The sequence below is a fragment of the Diadema antillarum genome, unplaced genomic scaffold (assembly GCF_040938485.1).
Source record: "Diadema antillarum isolate AM-2024a unplaced genomic scaffold, OU_Dant_1.0 scf00000028, whole genome shotgun sequence".
Classification (NCBI taxonomy): Eukaryota; Metazoa; Echinodermata; class Echinoidea; order Diadematoida; family Diadematidae; genus Diadema; species Diadema antillarum.
The window spans coordinates 7,311,173-7,324,554 of record NW_027270917.1 but is presented as its reverse complement, the minus strand read 5'-3'; the positions used below and the strand labels follow the sequence as shown (position 1 = coordinate 7,324,554).

The 13,382-nt window shown below is 38.5% G+C and overlaps 1 protein-coding gene across 2 annotated transcripts in view; it reads right to left on the bottom strand.

The window, feature by feature from the left end:
• Window positions 1–13,382, bottom strand: part of LOC139737331 (signal peptide peptidase-like 3) — a 111,195-nt gene that overhangs the window by 48,178 nt on the left and 49,635 nt on the right. The window lies entirely within an intron of this gene.

Genomic DNA, 13,382 nt, shown 5'->3' with positions numbered 1-13,382 from the left:
TCAGAACATACAGAGTGACATGAGACAAGGATCAAGAAGTTTGTAATTGTCTAAATACTGGAACTCCAGTCATTACACACAGTTTTCCAATGCATTATTAAATGAAATTTTACATAATTGATCCCGAATGCGTGAGCCAATTCATGCACAATCATATTGTGAACAAATTGTCGTCCATGCTGCCATAGATGTTTACACTGTGATCGCATCGGACACAAGTCCTCTCGTACTGTAGGAGCCAAGCAACATACCACTACAAACCAGAAGAATGCAGTTTAGTCCTGTTTAGCAGTTTGAGTGATATGGGGCTGATGCCAGTTCTTGTATTTAGGCTGCCAATTTCAAACAATCAGAATAGAAGATTTATGAAATGAGGTATATGAATATTGCTATAGTGTGCATTATCAGAACATTTAAATATTTCTGCATGGCTCGTGTAAAGTTCATACCACTACAAACCAGAAGAATGCAGTTTAGTACTATTCGGCAGTTTGAGTACTATGGGGCTGATGCCAGTTGTTGTATTTAGGCTGCCAATTTCAAACAATGAAAATAAAAGATTCATGAAATGAGGTTTATAGATATTGCAAAAGTGCGCATTATCAGAAGATATAATTCTGTGTTGGGCGGGCGTATACAATGTGATAAATTGCCCTTTGGATGACTGGCCAATGCAATATAACCCCTTCCATCTGATGAGATTATGAAGGAAACGATATTTGTGTATATGTGCCATGTGTGTGTTTGTGTGTGTGTGTGTGTGTGTGTGTGTGTGTGTGTGTGTGTGTGTGTGTGTGTTGTGTGATATTAAACTCATTGTTGCTGTAATGAAGAGGACAATGGAACAGTCCAAGGTCAATAAGGTCAAATCTGGCCATTTTGATTGTCAGCCTGAGGAATGCAATTAGCGGTCAGAAGATGCAATCTGAAAAGACGAGCATCCAGCCAGCGTCCAGCCAGATTGACCACCCATTAGGAAGCAGACCCAGCCTAAAATGGGGATTAACTCCATTAGCGTCCTCCACAGAAAATAAAAGGTAAACAGCAGCATCACTGCTGAGAGCCTCATCATCTGGCAATCACATTTATAAGTACATGCATGCGCACACGTTGTCTCACAAAATTTAATGCACACAGCACACTTGGACCTCATCTCTAAACCGCACAGGACACACAAACACACACACACACACACACATACACAATTCATCCAAAAAAAAAAAAACCTACAAAACAAAACAAAGATAAAATACAGCCTGCGTGTGCCCTGCGGCTTCGTAGCAAAATCTGATCTGTCGATTCGTCAGCCATAATGGAAATGGATGGGTCGATTCACACCAGATGGGGGAACGTACTTGTACGAAGCACTTTGAAATGTGGATTGGGCTCATTTGTTCTTCTTACTATTACAAAACTCAGACAAATTGAGTCAGTAACATGTTTGTGACACCTGTTTTTGATATATATCCAGATAGGACAATTGTCTGTGCATGGTCATTTGTCATGGCTGCCATAATTCCTGTGCCTTGCTGTACAAAATGAATAACTGCAAAAACTACATTACAGCAAATGAAAGAATATGTAATTTGACAGTTGGCCCACATTTGAACTGTACGTCCCCTGGACGGGAAGCATTCATACTACTTAATACAACTTTAGCAACTTGCATATCATCAGCCTGAAAGTGATATCCCCTTTTATTACTTTGTTCCCCACATAGAGAATGAAAATATTATTGGAGTCATAAAGACAAAAATGGCAGAATATTTCTCTTTCTCCCTGCAACTGCAACTGCAACTAAAAAAAAAAAAAAAAAAAAAAGACAATAAGGGTCATGGATTTAACTAGAGGAACAAGAAGAAGTCAGCATTAATTATACTGGTACTATCAAGTGACTCTTTCTTTCTTGTCTTATTTTTTTGTCTCCCTCAGTGCATTTTTCCAGAAGAGGGAAGAAGGGTAGCAATGAACATTGATTATTCATGAAAAGATGCATTTTTCAGGACCTCGGAGGATTCAGCCATCCATTTCCAAGATGCTAACGGGGCAATTGAGGAACCGAAGAAAGCTGATGAATTTTGCAACCTCCTTGTGAGGGGAAATGAACCAACCAACCAACACGCACAAATTAACACACACACATACACACACACACACACGCGCACACACGCACACACACAAAAACAAAAGAAAGAAGCTTACATTGCCTTGCTAGTTATAGCTACAGTGTGGCATATATATACAGAGTTCAGAAGATGGGTTGTGAATGTAAGACAAGTCAAAGTCTCCACAAATATAGTGTATACACCATACTGCTACAACACCATCATGTTTCTTTATCAAGTGGTGTACCAACTATATGATACAAAATTTACTTCACAATCCAATTATGATTGTCACCTCTACCATTTTTGTAAAATAAAAATGATAAATCAAATAAATCAAGATTGCAGTAATTGCTGTTTAACCCATTTAATGCTCCTGGGTTGACAAATGAAATCTTAATTATTCTCTTACATCACCACATACGTTTCTTTTTTTCAATGTGTTTTTTAGAGTATGTTCTAATCTAAGGAAGATATGATATTGTATATGCCGAATATTTCACGAGGTTTTTAGTTTCGTGAATTTCGCGAGTCAGGTGCTATTTGCGAAATTAAAGACACGCGAAAATATTGACTCTGATCCCGATATGAATGTGACGTACACGTGTACACTTCTCCGTTCAGTACAGGACTCCACGATTGCAAATTCAACCACTCGCGAAATCGTCGGGAATTCCTGATTCGCGAAAATTTAGACTCGCGAAATACATGGTGTATACAGTATGAGAAATAGCATCTTGAGGGCTCTTCAAATCAAGCACTTATTGTATCTTGTGAGGATATAAACTTCCTGGCATGGTCACCCTACAGTATATTTTTAAAATTTTCTTGGGGGTTTTCCCCCAAATTTTTCAAATTTCCATGTATGAAAGTGACCACTGTCAGTGTTTTCTACATACAAAGTATATCAAATTTCCAGACTTGATCTTTCTCTCTTTGTCTATCCAAGTTCAATCACAATTTTAATCTTTCCCTATTTGATTTCCTTTCTCTCTTCTTCTTGATATAAAGTTGAATCTGGAGTGGAATTTCCTTTTGAGGAAATTGATTTTCCTGTGTCTTGAATCGAGCACACAAACATATTGTCCTTGGTGTGGCTTAAGCGGAATCATTATAAGATTCCTCTCTCTCCAGAAAAATGTGAAATCAGGGGGTGTTTCACATTCAATATATGCCTCAAACCTTTTACAAGCAAAACCATATTTGCTGGATCAAACAAGCTTTCCTTCATTTTTTTTCTTCTGTTGTTCTTTTTTGTTCATTTTTGTCTCCACTGGACATACTGCATTACACAAAGTCTCACTTACAGATTTTGAAGACAAATTTTAATCATCTGATATTTTGTATGCGCATGCTGGGTGGAAGTCATTGCATGCATTTCATAAATTTGGTTGCATGCAGTCTCAAATTTTGAATATGATTTCATAAAAGGCTTTAACTTTGGTATTCATGCAAATTTCAAAAAATTAAGGATAGATAAGTAGAACTTACACTAGGAATTTCAAAATGAATCAAACTGGTACAAAGGAACAGTTGTTACGTGTTCACTATTCAACTGGTATTTACAGTGTACGACCAACGAACTGCAAACTCTACTGAAAAACCACTACAGACATCTTGAAGGAATTAACGTAGCGCTGGTTGCCATAGCAATGCAGTGTCGCCGGCTAATGCAATTCTTCCGGCCATCAGCGGAAGGAAATGTAAATGCTTGAGTCTACAGGTAAAGTGAGGAGGGTAACAACAGAGTTATCTCTATCTCAGGGCGGGAGCAGAGGGCAGGTGAGCTGAATGCATGAATTTTATAAACAGGCTCTGGAGGGGGGTATGGAGAGGAGAGGGATGAAAGGAAGGGAGGAAGAGGAAAACAAATATGTGGAGCAAGGGGAGGATGAGTGGAGAGGTGAAGAAGAGGAAGAAAGGAAAGGAGATGAGAGATAAGAGGGGAGGAAAGGAAGATGGATGCAGAGAGAGGAGGAGGAGGAGGAAAGGATAGAGGTAGGAGGAAAGATAGGGAAAGATGAAAGGAAGGAGGAGGAAATGGAGTGGGGAGGTGCAGGCATGTACAATTTGTATTGAGGAGGTGAACAACATTTGCTCCTGTGACAATTGCTCTAGTGTTATGTTCTCTATTGAGGGCTCAGGGTTAGAATTAGGGTTGGGATAGGGTGTTAGGCTTAGTTTGAGGTGAGGATTAGGATTAGGGTTAGGGTTAGGGTTATGTTTGTAGGTAGAATTCATGTTTGGCTATAAAATGTGCCGATACTTCATGGGAGCAATTATTGCAGGAGCACGTGTCATGGAACCGTTGAGAAATGATGATGATCGTGTTATAAGGAAAGTGCTGGAGTTTAAAACGAAGAAGCCACAAGAGCGAGGATGACTGAAGATGATGTTGGAAGAGACAGGTGGAGGAGGAGGAGGAGCTTGGGATGGTGTGCGTGAGAAAGGAGGATGCCCCAAATTGGACGAGGTGGCTGGAAAGTGTAAGAGCGGTTGCTGTTAGAGTGAGAGGTAAATCCGACCCCCGATGCTATCGGGAACAAAGCCACATCAAAACTGGATGATGATGATGATGATCAAGAAAACCAGATAACGATGAAAGGAAGTAAAAACAGCAGAGAAGGAAAGGGATAGAAAGAAGAGAGGAGGTAAACATATGACAGAAAAGGGGAAGCACAGGGAGGAGGGAAGGAAGAACAGAAAAGGGCAAAGAGTGGATTTGAAAAAAAAAGGAGGACAGGGGATAACATGAATGGGAGGACAGGGGATAAACATGAATAGAGAAGAGACAGTAAAAAAGAAGGAAAAATGTGGAGGGAAAGAAGGGATGGAGATGGAAGGAGAGGGGAGAGCAGTGGGGAAGGAGAGTATATTGGGCAAAGAAAAGAATTTTGATGGGACTGGGGAGGGCAGGCATGGAGAAGGGAGATGAGAAACCTACCAAAAGCTGCACTGAGCAGTCAGGCCTGTACCTCTCTTTTGCGTACTGATTGAAGTTCTTTCAGGCATAGATCCCCTTTTCTTGCTCAACCGCAGAAGATCAGTACGGTTCAACTCTGTGCTCTAATTTATCACTCGTTTGACACACAGGCTTAACTGTAGACATTGCTCTCTCTCTCTCTCTCTCTTTCTCTCTATCTCTCATCAGGGTTAATGACCACAAATTGTGCCCACGGACAACAGAAGGCGAACTTCTGGTCAAGAGTCCAGCAAAAATGGCTATTCCCAAGATACAGATGACGAGAAATGGATGACTAATGTCATATTTGCCTGTTACACTGCTGTGTTTTATTGTTTGCCACCATCATCACAGAGAGAAGGAGATAAAGAAAAATAATTTACATTACATGAATTATTTGATGTCTAGCATTTATCTACTGTGTTAAGATCACTATAAACACACACACACACAAATTTTCTTGCCCAAAACACTAAATCTTACTTTTATTCTTTTTTTTTTTTTTCTTTTTTTTGGGGGGGGGGGGAAACACCCAACTACAGTGCTGCCACCCTAAAAAAAAAAAATAATAAAATAACAACAAAGTCGAACAGAATGGTAATTTCTTAGTCCGTACTCCAGTGAACCAATCATACAGGTTGTTGATTGTGATAAACTCTTGAGTTTATGTTTCACTAGTAGCTTTCTGTATGCAGTTTACTGAGAAAGAAACTCATATTTCATTTTTTGTCCATATTGCCGTTTCATACTTTACGACTAAGGCTGGTCTCCTGGGAGCCAGTTATCATAGAATTAGTTGTTCCCCTTTAACTAATCACATTGTAGGTCCTTGGAGAATTTAGCAGCAGAAATTATCAAGTTGTTATCATTACGTTGGCAAATCTGAATTTCACTGCATGTCTTAAACTGGAGATAGATTAGATTAAACTAGTCAAATTCAAGAAATCTGCAGATAATCAGACAGAAATTGAGAAGAATTTGCCAAATTGAAAGAAAAAAAAACGTGTAAGTTGTGTAAGTTGTGTTATTCATTTTGGAATAAGCTACAAATTCCGGAATTTTGAGGGGGAAATGCAACTGACTTTCAAGGGAAAACTGAAATTTTTGAGACTTTTAAGAAAAAACTATGCAGTTAAAAAAGTAATATATTTTAATAAGAAGTTGACTTTTAATACATGCTAGGAGAATTTACAAACAATGTTTTATTTGAACAAGAAATACATGTATCTTGGAGTCCCAAATATTTCATGATAACAGGATTTTTAAACCTGTATTCATAAAGTACTTTGTATATTGTGGGTTTGGTCATTGGTTGGAAGTAACCTTGCCCTTCCTGATGGACACACTTGGGGAGCTCATTAACTCTCAGTTTATACTGTACTTCAATTAGATGCGCTTGAGTACAAGACCACCTGTTGATCCCCCCCCCCCCTACACACACACACACATACAAAATTACACACATGTATAATTAACGTAGCCTTGTTCCTAGTTGTCAAACTTTGAGTGTGTGTGTGTATGTGTGTGTGTATGTGTGCAACAGATTTCATTCTTTCTGTCATAGATGATGTTTTGATGACAAATGCCCTTGTGATATTTTGAGGGATTTCAAGGAGATTCTTTTTTTTTTCAGCTTTGAAATATTTCATGTACAGGGGATGCGTGGGAAGTCTCACAAACACTTCACAGCATTTTTCAAGTCTTATTGATCACATCACAATAGATGATTCAAAGAAACTCAGGTTGCCCAATGTCCATATTATATTTTCAGCGGTACCTTAATCTTCTTTCACATTATAAAAATCATTTCATGCATTTTCTCTGCTATTCAGCTAAGTTCACACATTACTGTTTGATTGAGCTCCTTCTGGGAAAAAATGCCCATAATTCTCTCTCTCTCTCTCCCTCTCTCTCTCTTCTTTATCTTTCTCTCATTCTGCCCTAAGTCTCTGCCTCTTACTACCACTTTTTCTCTGGGGAAAATTAATTTTTAATCAGCCTTGAGGCCAGGCTAGATTGGCCATTGTGCTCAAAGACAATATTTTCATTTCTCATGCGGCAAGAAGTATTGCTGGGGCTCAGTGACAGCGGGTAAGGAAATATGACAGACAACCTTCACTAGTGAGCATGAGCACTGGAGTATGATGACATAATTCAGTCACTGAAGTTCAGTTTGATAGATACACGCTGGCCTCAGACACATATGGCAAATAACAGGGGATAATTTTCCTGGTATTGCATTGCAATTTACTATGCATCTTTTGTGAAGCAGCTTTCTTCCATAGAATTGTACAGGATGCCATTTGGAATATTGTTCATCAGGTAAAATTGCTAATCAAATCCGAGTAGGAAGATTATTCCCTGAATAAGCTTGTGGGTCTTGGGACTGTTATCTTAGAAGATGGACTGAAAAGTCATTTCTCCATTTAAAGCCAAATTTTAGGCCACACTTGTGAAGTATTTGCATCACATTAACAACACACAGCTTGCAGTCCAAAATTCCACTTAGTCTGAGCAGGATAACATGATCCCATGAAGTTCAAAACCATGTGTTTTATTGGTGCATCTTTTGAGTATAATCCTTGTCATTCATTGCTGTACTATTTGTTGAGGTTGAATGAACATTTCTATTTCAAATGAATGAAACTGAATTAGAAGCATGTTGAATGGACATTTACTAATTTGTTGTTGTTTTTCTAAATCTCAGATGCAGAATATAGGGCTGCACACTAACCCATTATTTGTACTGGTCCAACCTGTCTGTTGGACCAGTAGGTACCCAATTTTCACATTTCTAACAGGTCCATTCCTGAAAAGTTACTGGTCCAGCAGTGATTTTTACTGGTCAGAAACCATCGGACTAGTGCCAGTATGCAGCACTGCATGATTATTCAAAGCCTCTAAGTCACTGAATTTACAGATAACTCCTCAACTGGCAACACATCTGAGAAGAATAAAGTTAATGCTTCAACTTGAATCGGCACATTTGGATTTTGTAATGGGTAATTCTCTGTATGAGACTCCAGGTTTGTCAGACAAAGCAAAACTGTAAAACTGTTTTTAAAAAAATCAACATTTTGAACTTTTGTGACCGTTTGGGGAGAGGGGAAGACAAAAGAAAAATACCAAAATACACACAACACAGTCTCCTTGAACTATGTTCACACATGGCAAATTTTCAGACAACTTGTCAAGAAAAACAAAAGCAGAGTGAAACTTTCACACGTCTCGATTCCATTACAAGCTGAAGGTGAAATATCGGATGCACCCTTTTACGATCTCAAAGAATGCAATACCCTTTGTACATAGTTCAAGTGTAATTGAATGCCACAGTTTTAAAGTTGACTTTTAAAATTTCTACTGTAGATCTAGTACAAGTAAAATCAGTTAAACAGAATGGTAGGAGATTCATCTAAGACATAATAAAACGAAGAAAGACCAACATGATTTTAAAGTCTATTGGTTATAAACACACACATAAATTGGCAGAGGTGATGACATTATTGCATCACAGGTTTCCCATTGGTTTGGACACAACTCTGTCACTAAAATCATATGAATTTGGTCCATAATTCCGCATCTTTAATCTCTTTTCCACAAAAGCTATTGTCACTATAGGTTACTGCAAAAGACTATGCCGATTTGATGCAATGGATGCAACTTTGTCATATCAATTTCATGTCAAAAAAGGAGGAAATATTAGCGGATTTTTGTACCAGTCAAAGTGAACTTTGTGAGGTGATAACATCATTTCCTCTTGCAGTTTGTGAAAGTGGTCGCTCCCAATCTAACTACTTCATAGTATTCTATAAATATGTGGCAAATTTTAATATTCCATATACAATTGTACATAATTTTTCATTATAGGTGGCATTTTGATTCAACTTCTATTATTCTGTAGACCTGATTTGAATTTTTCTCTTTACAGCCAACTGGAATGTCGCATGGCATTGCACTTTAAGTTGTCCATAGATAGATACTGTGCGATGCTCGTTCAAGATGGTAATCCTCACAGCTGTGTGTATTGTACGTTCTCGCTTTTAATTATCAAACAGAACCTACGAACTGTATCATACTCGACAGCAAATTTACTCGGAGTTTATTGGCCCCGATCTTCAGAACAATGGAAACCGAATACTCTCTTTCTATCTTTCTTCCTTTTCAATCACAGGAGTGTAACCAAGAGGCACAGTGACAGTAATACCACAACATCCACATTGAAGAGTATATCAAACATCAGACTGCGATCAATAATATCCCAAGGCACAGTGAGGTATATGTACAATGGCTGAGTCATGGCTCGATAATGACAGGGGCCATATCACATGATCAATCAAGCCAGAATACTTGCTGATGTGACAGAAAGGATAGATAGATAGATGTACAGAAAGGTAGACAGATAGATAGATAAATAATAAGATAGACAGAAAGACAGATAGAAAGATAGACAGATAAAAAGATAGAAAGATAGATAGACAGATAGAGAGATAGATAGACAGACAGATACATGTAGATGGATGGATAGATAGATAGATAGACAGATAGATAGACAGATATATAGATGGATAGATCGATGGATGGATAGTATAGATAGATAGATAGATAAAGATAGATAAAGATAGATAGATAGATAGATAGATAGATAGATAGATAGATAGATTGATTGATTGATTGATTGATTGATTGATTGATTGATTGCTTGATTAATTGATTGATTGATTGAGATGCAGAAAGAGGGGGAAGTTAGAAGACAGTGAGAGAGGGGGAACAGACGGTGAGAGAGAAACTGGGAGAGAAAGAGGGGGAGAAAGGAAAGGATATGAGCAATGGGAAAAGAGTCAAGAAAGACATAAATTAACAAGTACAGTGAGTTGAGGAAAGAGCATATTAATACTAACAATTTGTGTGACTATGGACCACAGCAAAGGAGAGCTGCCAGTTGCAGTTAAGAAATCCATCCTGAAAATTAGTTTGTGTGAATAGAAGCAGAAAAATTAGACGAGCAGGGCGTTGAAAGTTTGATCAAATTGAGCTGAAAACTACAAAAGTGACCACTTTTTGAAGTTGTCATCAATCAAGCACAAATTAGCAATTCTGTGATGTCATATACAGTAAAAGCTCTCCTCCCCACCTGTTGCATAATTTTCTCTGTACTATAAGTAGGCCCATTTACACTTGCTTGGAAAAATCACGATTTTTCTAATATCGCAACATTTGGGTGCAAGTTGCTAAGCAACTACACCCAAACGCCCTCGAAACATCGCCAGAAAAATCGCCAGCCGGAGTGCGATTTTTTGAAACTTCGCGATGTTTGAGGCGAAGATAGCGAGTGTAAACCCAAGCTGCAGAAATATCGCAATTTTTCATCACGTGACTTTTGGTATCAGATTGTACCGGGCGTTTACGCATGCTCCCGATTCTTAGCTCTGTGCAGGGTACAGGGTAGATGCTGTACAGCATACAGGTAAACGGCCGATCCTCAGCTCGTGGTCTCTCACCTCCCTCTCCCTGATGAAACTATAGTACATGAAAACTAGTAGCAAACCTGAAGTTCTCCAACCACGTATCATCACCCCATGACGACTTAACAAAATAATGTTTTCCCAGAAATGCGTTGATTTTGGGAGTGCCCATACTGCACTGCTCTCGGTATACATTGTTTGAGGAATACATGTCATGAGTACGTAACAAGTGTCGGTAATCTTGCTGTCGCCTGATAACTTACCAGTCGTAAAAAAAAGACCTGCTTCTCACTTTCATCTAAATTTCATGATCCTCCTGAATGCCTCTGATAATCAACTTTCCCACACTTATATGAAGTTTCACACACCTACTGCATATAATTGTGCCAACCAGCTAGCTGTGAACAAAATATACTGCACTGCTGTGAATACGAACAAAATAGCGCACGCTCCCACTCATCTACCGTGTTGAAGAGAGGTAAATTACACATGCGCACTACCAACCAAAACAAGGAAAAGTAGAAATTACGCGGTGCGTAATATATGTCCCCGCCGGAAGTAGCATTTTGTAGCAAAATGTGCAATATAGGTAAAAAATCAAGGTCAAAGGTCAAAGAAGTCAAAGGTCAAAATTCTGTGTAAAAGTTTTGAAGCCCTCACCTAGTGCCATCACATAAAGCAAACGGAATCGAAATCGGGTTAGAAATGGCGAAGGAGTAGCATTTTATAGCCAATGTACAATACAGGTCAAAAATCAAGGTCAAAGGTCAAAGAAGGCAAAGGTCAAAATTCTGTGTAAAGTTTTGAAGCCCTCACCTAGTGCCATCACATAAAGCAAACGGAATCGAAATCGGGTTAGAAATGGCGAAGGAGTAGCATTTTGTAGCAAAATGTGCAATATAGGTAAAAAATCAAGGTCAAAGGTCAAAGAAGTCAAAGGTCAAAATTCTGTGTAAAAGTTTTGAAGCCCTCACCTAGTGCCATCACATAAAGCAAACGGAATCGAAATCGGGTTAGAAATGGCGAAGGAGTAGCATTTTGTAGCAAAATGTACAATATAGGTCAAAAATCAAGGTCAAAGGTCAAAGAAGGCAAAGGTCAAAATTCTGTGTAGAAGTTTTGAAGCCCTCACCTAGTGCCATCACATAAAGCAAACGGAATCGAAATCGGGTTAGAAATGGCGAAGGAGTAGCATTTTGTAGCAAAATGTACAATATAGGTCAAAAATCAAGGTCAAAGGTCAAAGAAGGCAAAGGTCAAAATTCTGTGTAGAAGTTTTGAAGCCCTCACCTAGTGCCATCACATAAAGCAAACGGATTCGAAATCGGGTTAGAAATGGCGAAGGAGTAGCATTTTGTAGCAAAATGTACAATATAGGTCAAAAATCAAGGTCAAAGGTCAAAGAAGTCAAAGGTCAAAATTCTGTGTAGAAGTTTTGAAGCCCTCACCTAGTGCCATCATATAAAGCAAACGGAATCGAAATCGGGTTAGAAATGGCGAAGGAGTAGCATTTTGTAGCAAAATGTACAATATAGGTCAAAGGTCAAGGTCAAAGGTCACGACTGAAATTCTGTGTAGAAGTTTCAAAGCTCCCATGTAGTGCTATCATATAAAGCAAACAGAATCAAAATTGGCTCATAAATGACAGAGAAGTAGCAAATTGAAGATTTTGATCACACACGGACGCACACACGGACACACGGACGGACACACGGACGGACACACGGAGGGACGGACGGACACACACACGTACGGAGCCCGTTTCATAGTCCCCTGCTCGAACTCGTTCGGCGGGGACAAAAATCATCATGTTTCGTGAAGCTCAAACTTCGCATGCTTTTGCGCAAGTGTAAACGGTGGAACCAAAATATCGCGATTTTAAAAATTGCCCTGTTTGTAGGTGTAAATGCGGCTAATACGACAATTTCATTTTCAAAGCATGTTAATTTTCTATTATACATCTATTCACCCTTAATGCAATTACAGTAGATAGTTTTCTATACAATTCATGCATGCAAAATTATATTGTTATCAGTAACATAAAAAAGAAGGATTTTATGGAATTCTATGCACAGGGTGAATTGAAGGTGAGCTCAGAAGTGCTGCATCATGGAGTTGCCAATTGTGCTTGATTGATCACAACTTCAAAAACATCACAACTTTCCTAAGTTTATACCAGAATTTGCTCAAAACTTTCAATGCCCTGTTCCTCTCATATTTTTTTTTGCTTCTATCCACATAAAAAACTAGATATATCGCTACGGCTACTGATATGCCTCCGCCATAATGCATGGTTCTCCTAATAGGTCTAATGTAAGACAATGTGTGATGACAGTTTCACACAATTGGCAAAATATTAAAATGACAGGTTTGACACAAATGTGCTGAATGTTCACTTTCCTAGAACTAGGTTCAATTGGATGAATGATTAAAATGTCAGAGTGCAGGTATTTGGGGGACTGATGATTTTTACTTGACTTTTGACCCTTTTATAAGTTTATGCATTGAGTAATTTTCAAGGTATTGAGAAAAAGTATAATTTCAGTATCAAATGGGAAAATAGCATTATCTAAACCTGGCCTTTGACCTTTGACCTCACAGTTCCAAAGAGAATCACTGTTAGGTTGAACATGCATAAATATGTAAGTTTCATGATGATACCTTGAGTTACTTTCGAGATATGGAGGAAAAAGTGCAATTTCGCACTTTCACTTGACCTTTTACATTTTGACCTTTGACCTTTTGGCAAGAAACTTCCCCAAAATATATATATTGGGTAATACATGCCATACATCAAGTTTTGAAAAAAAAAACCTTCAGGCATATTGCATTTTAAGGAAAGTAGTGATATTT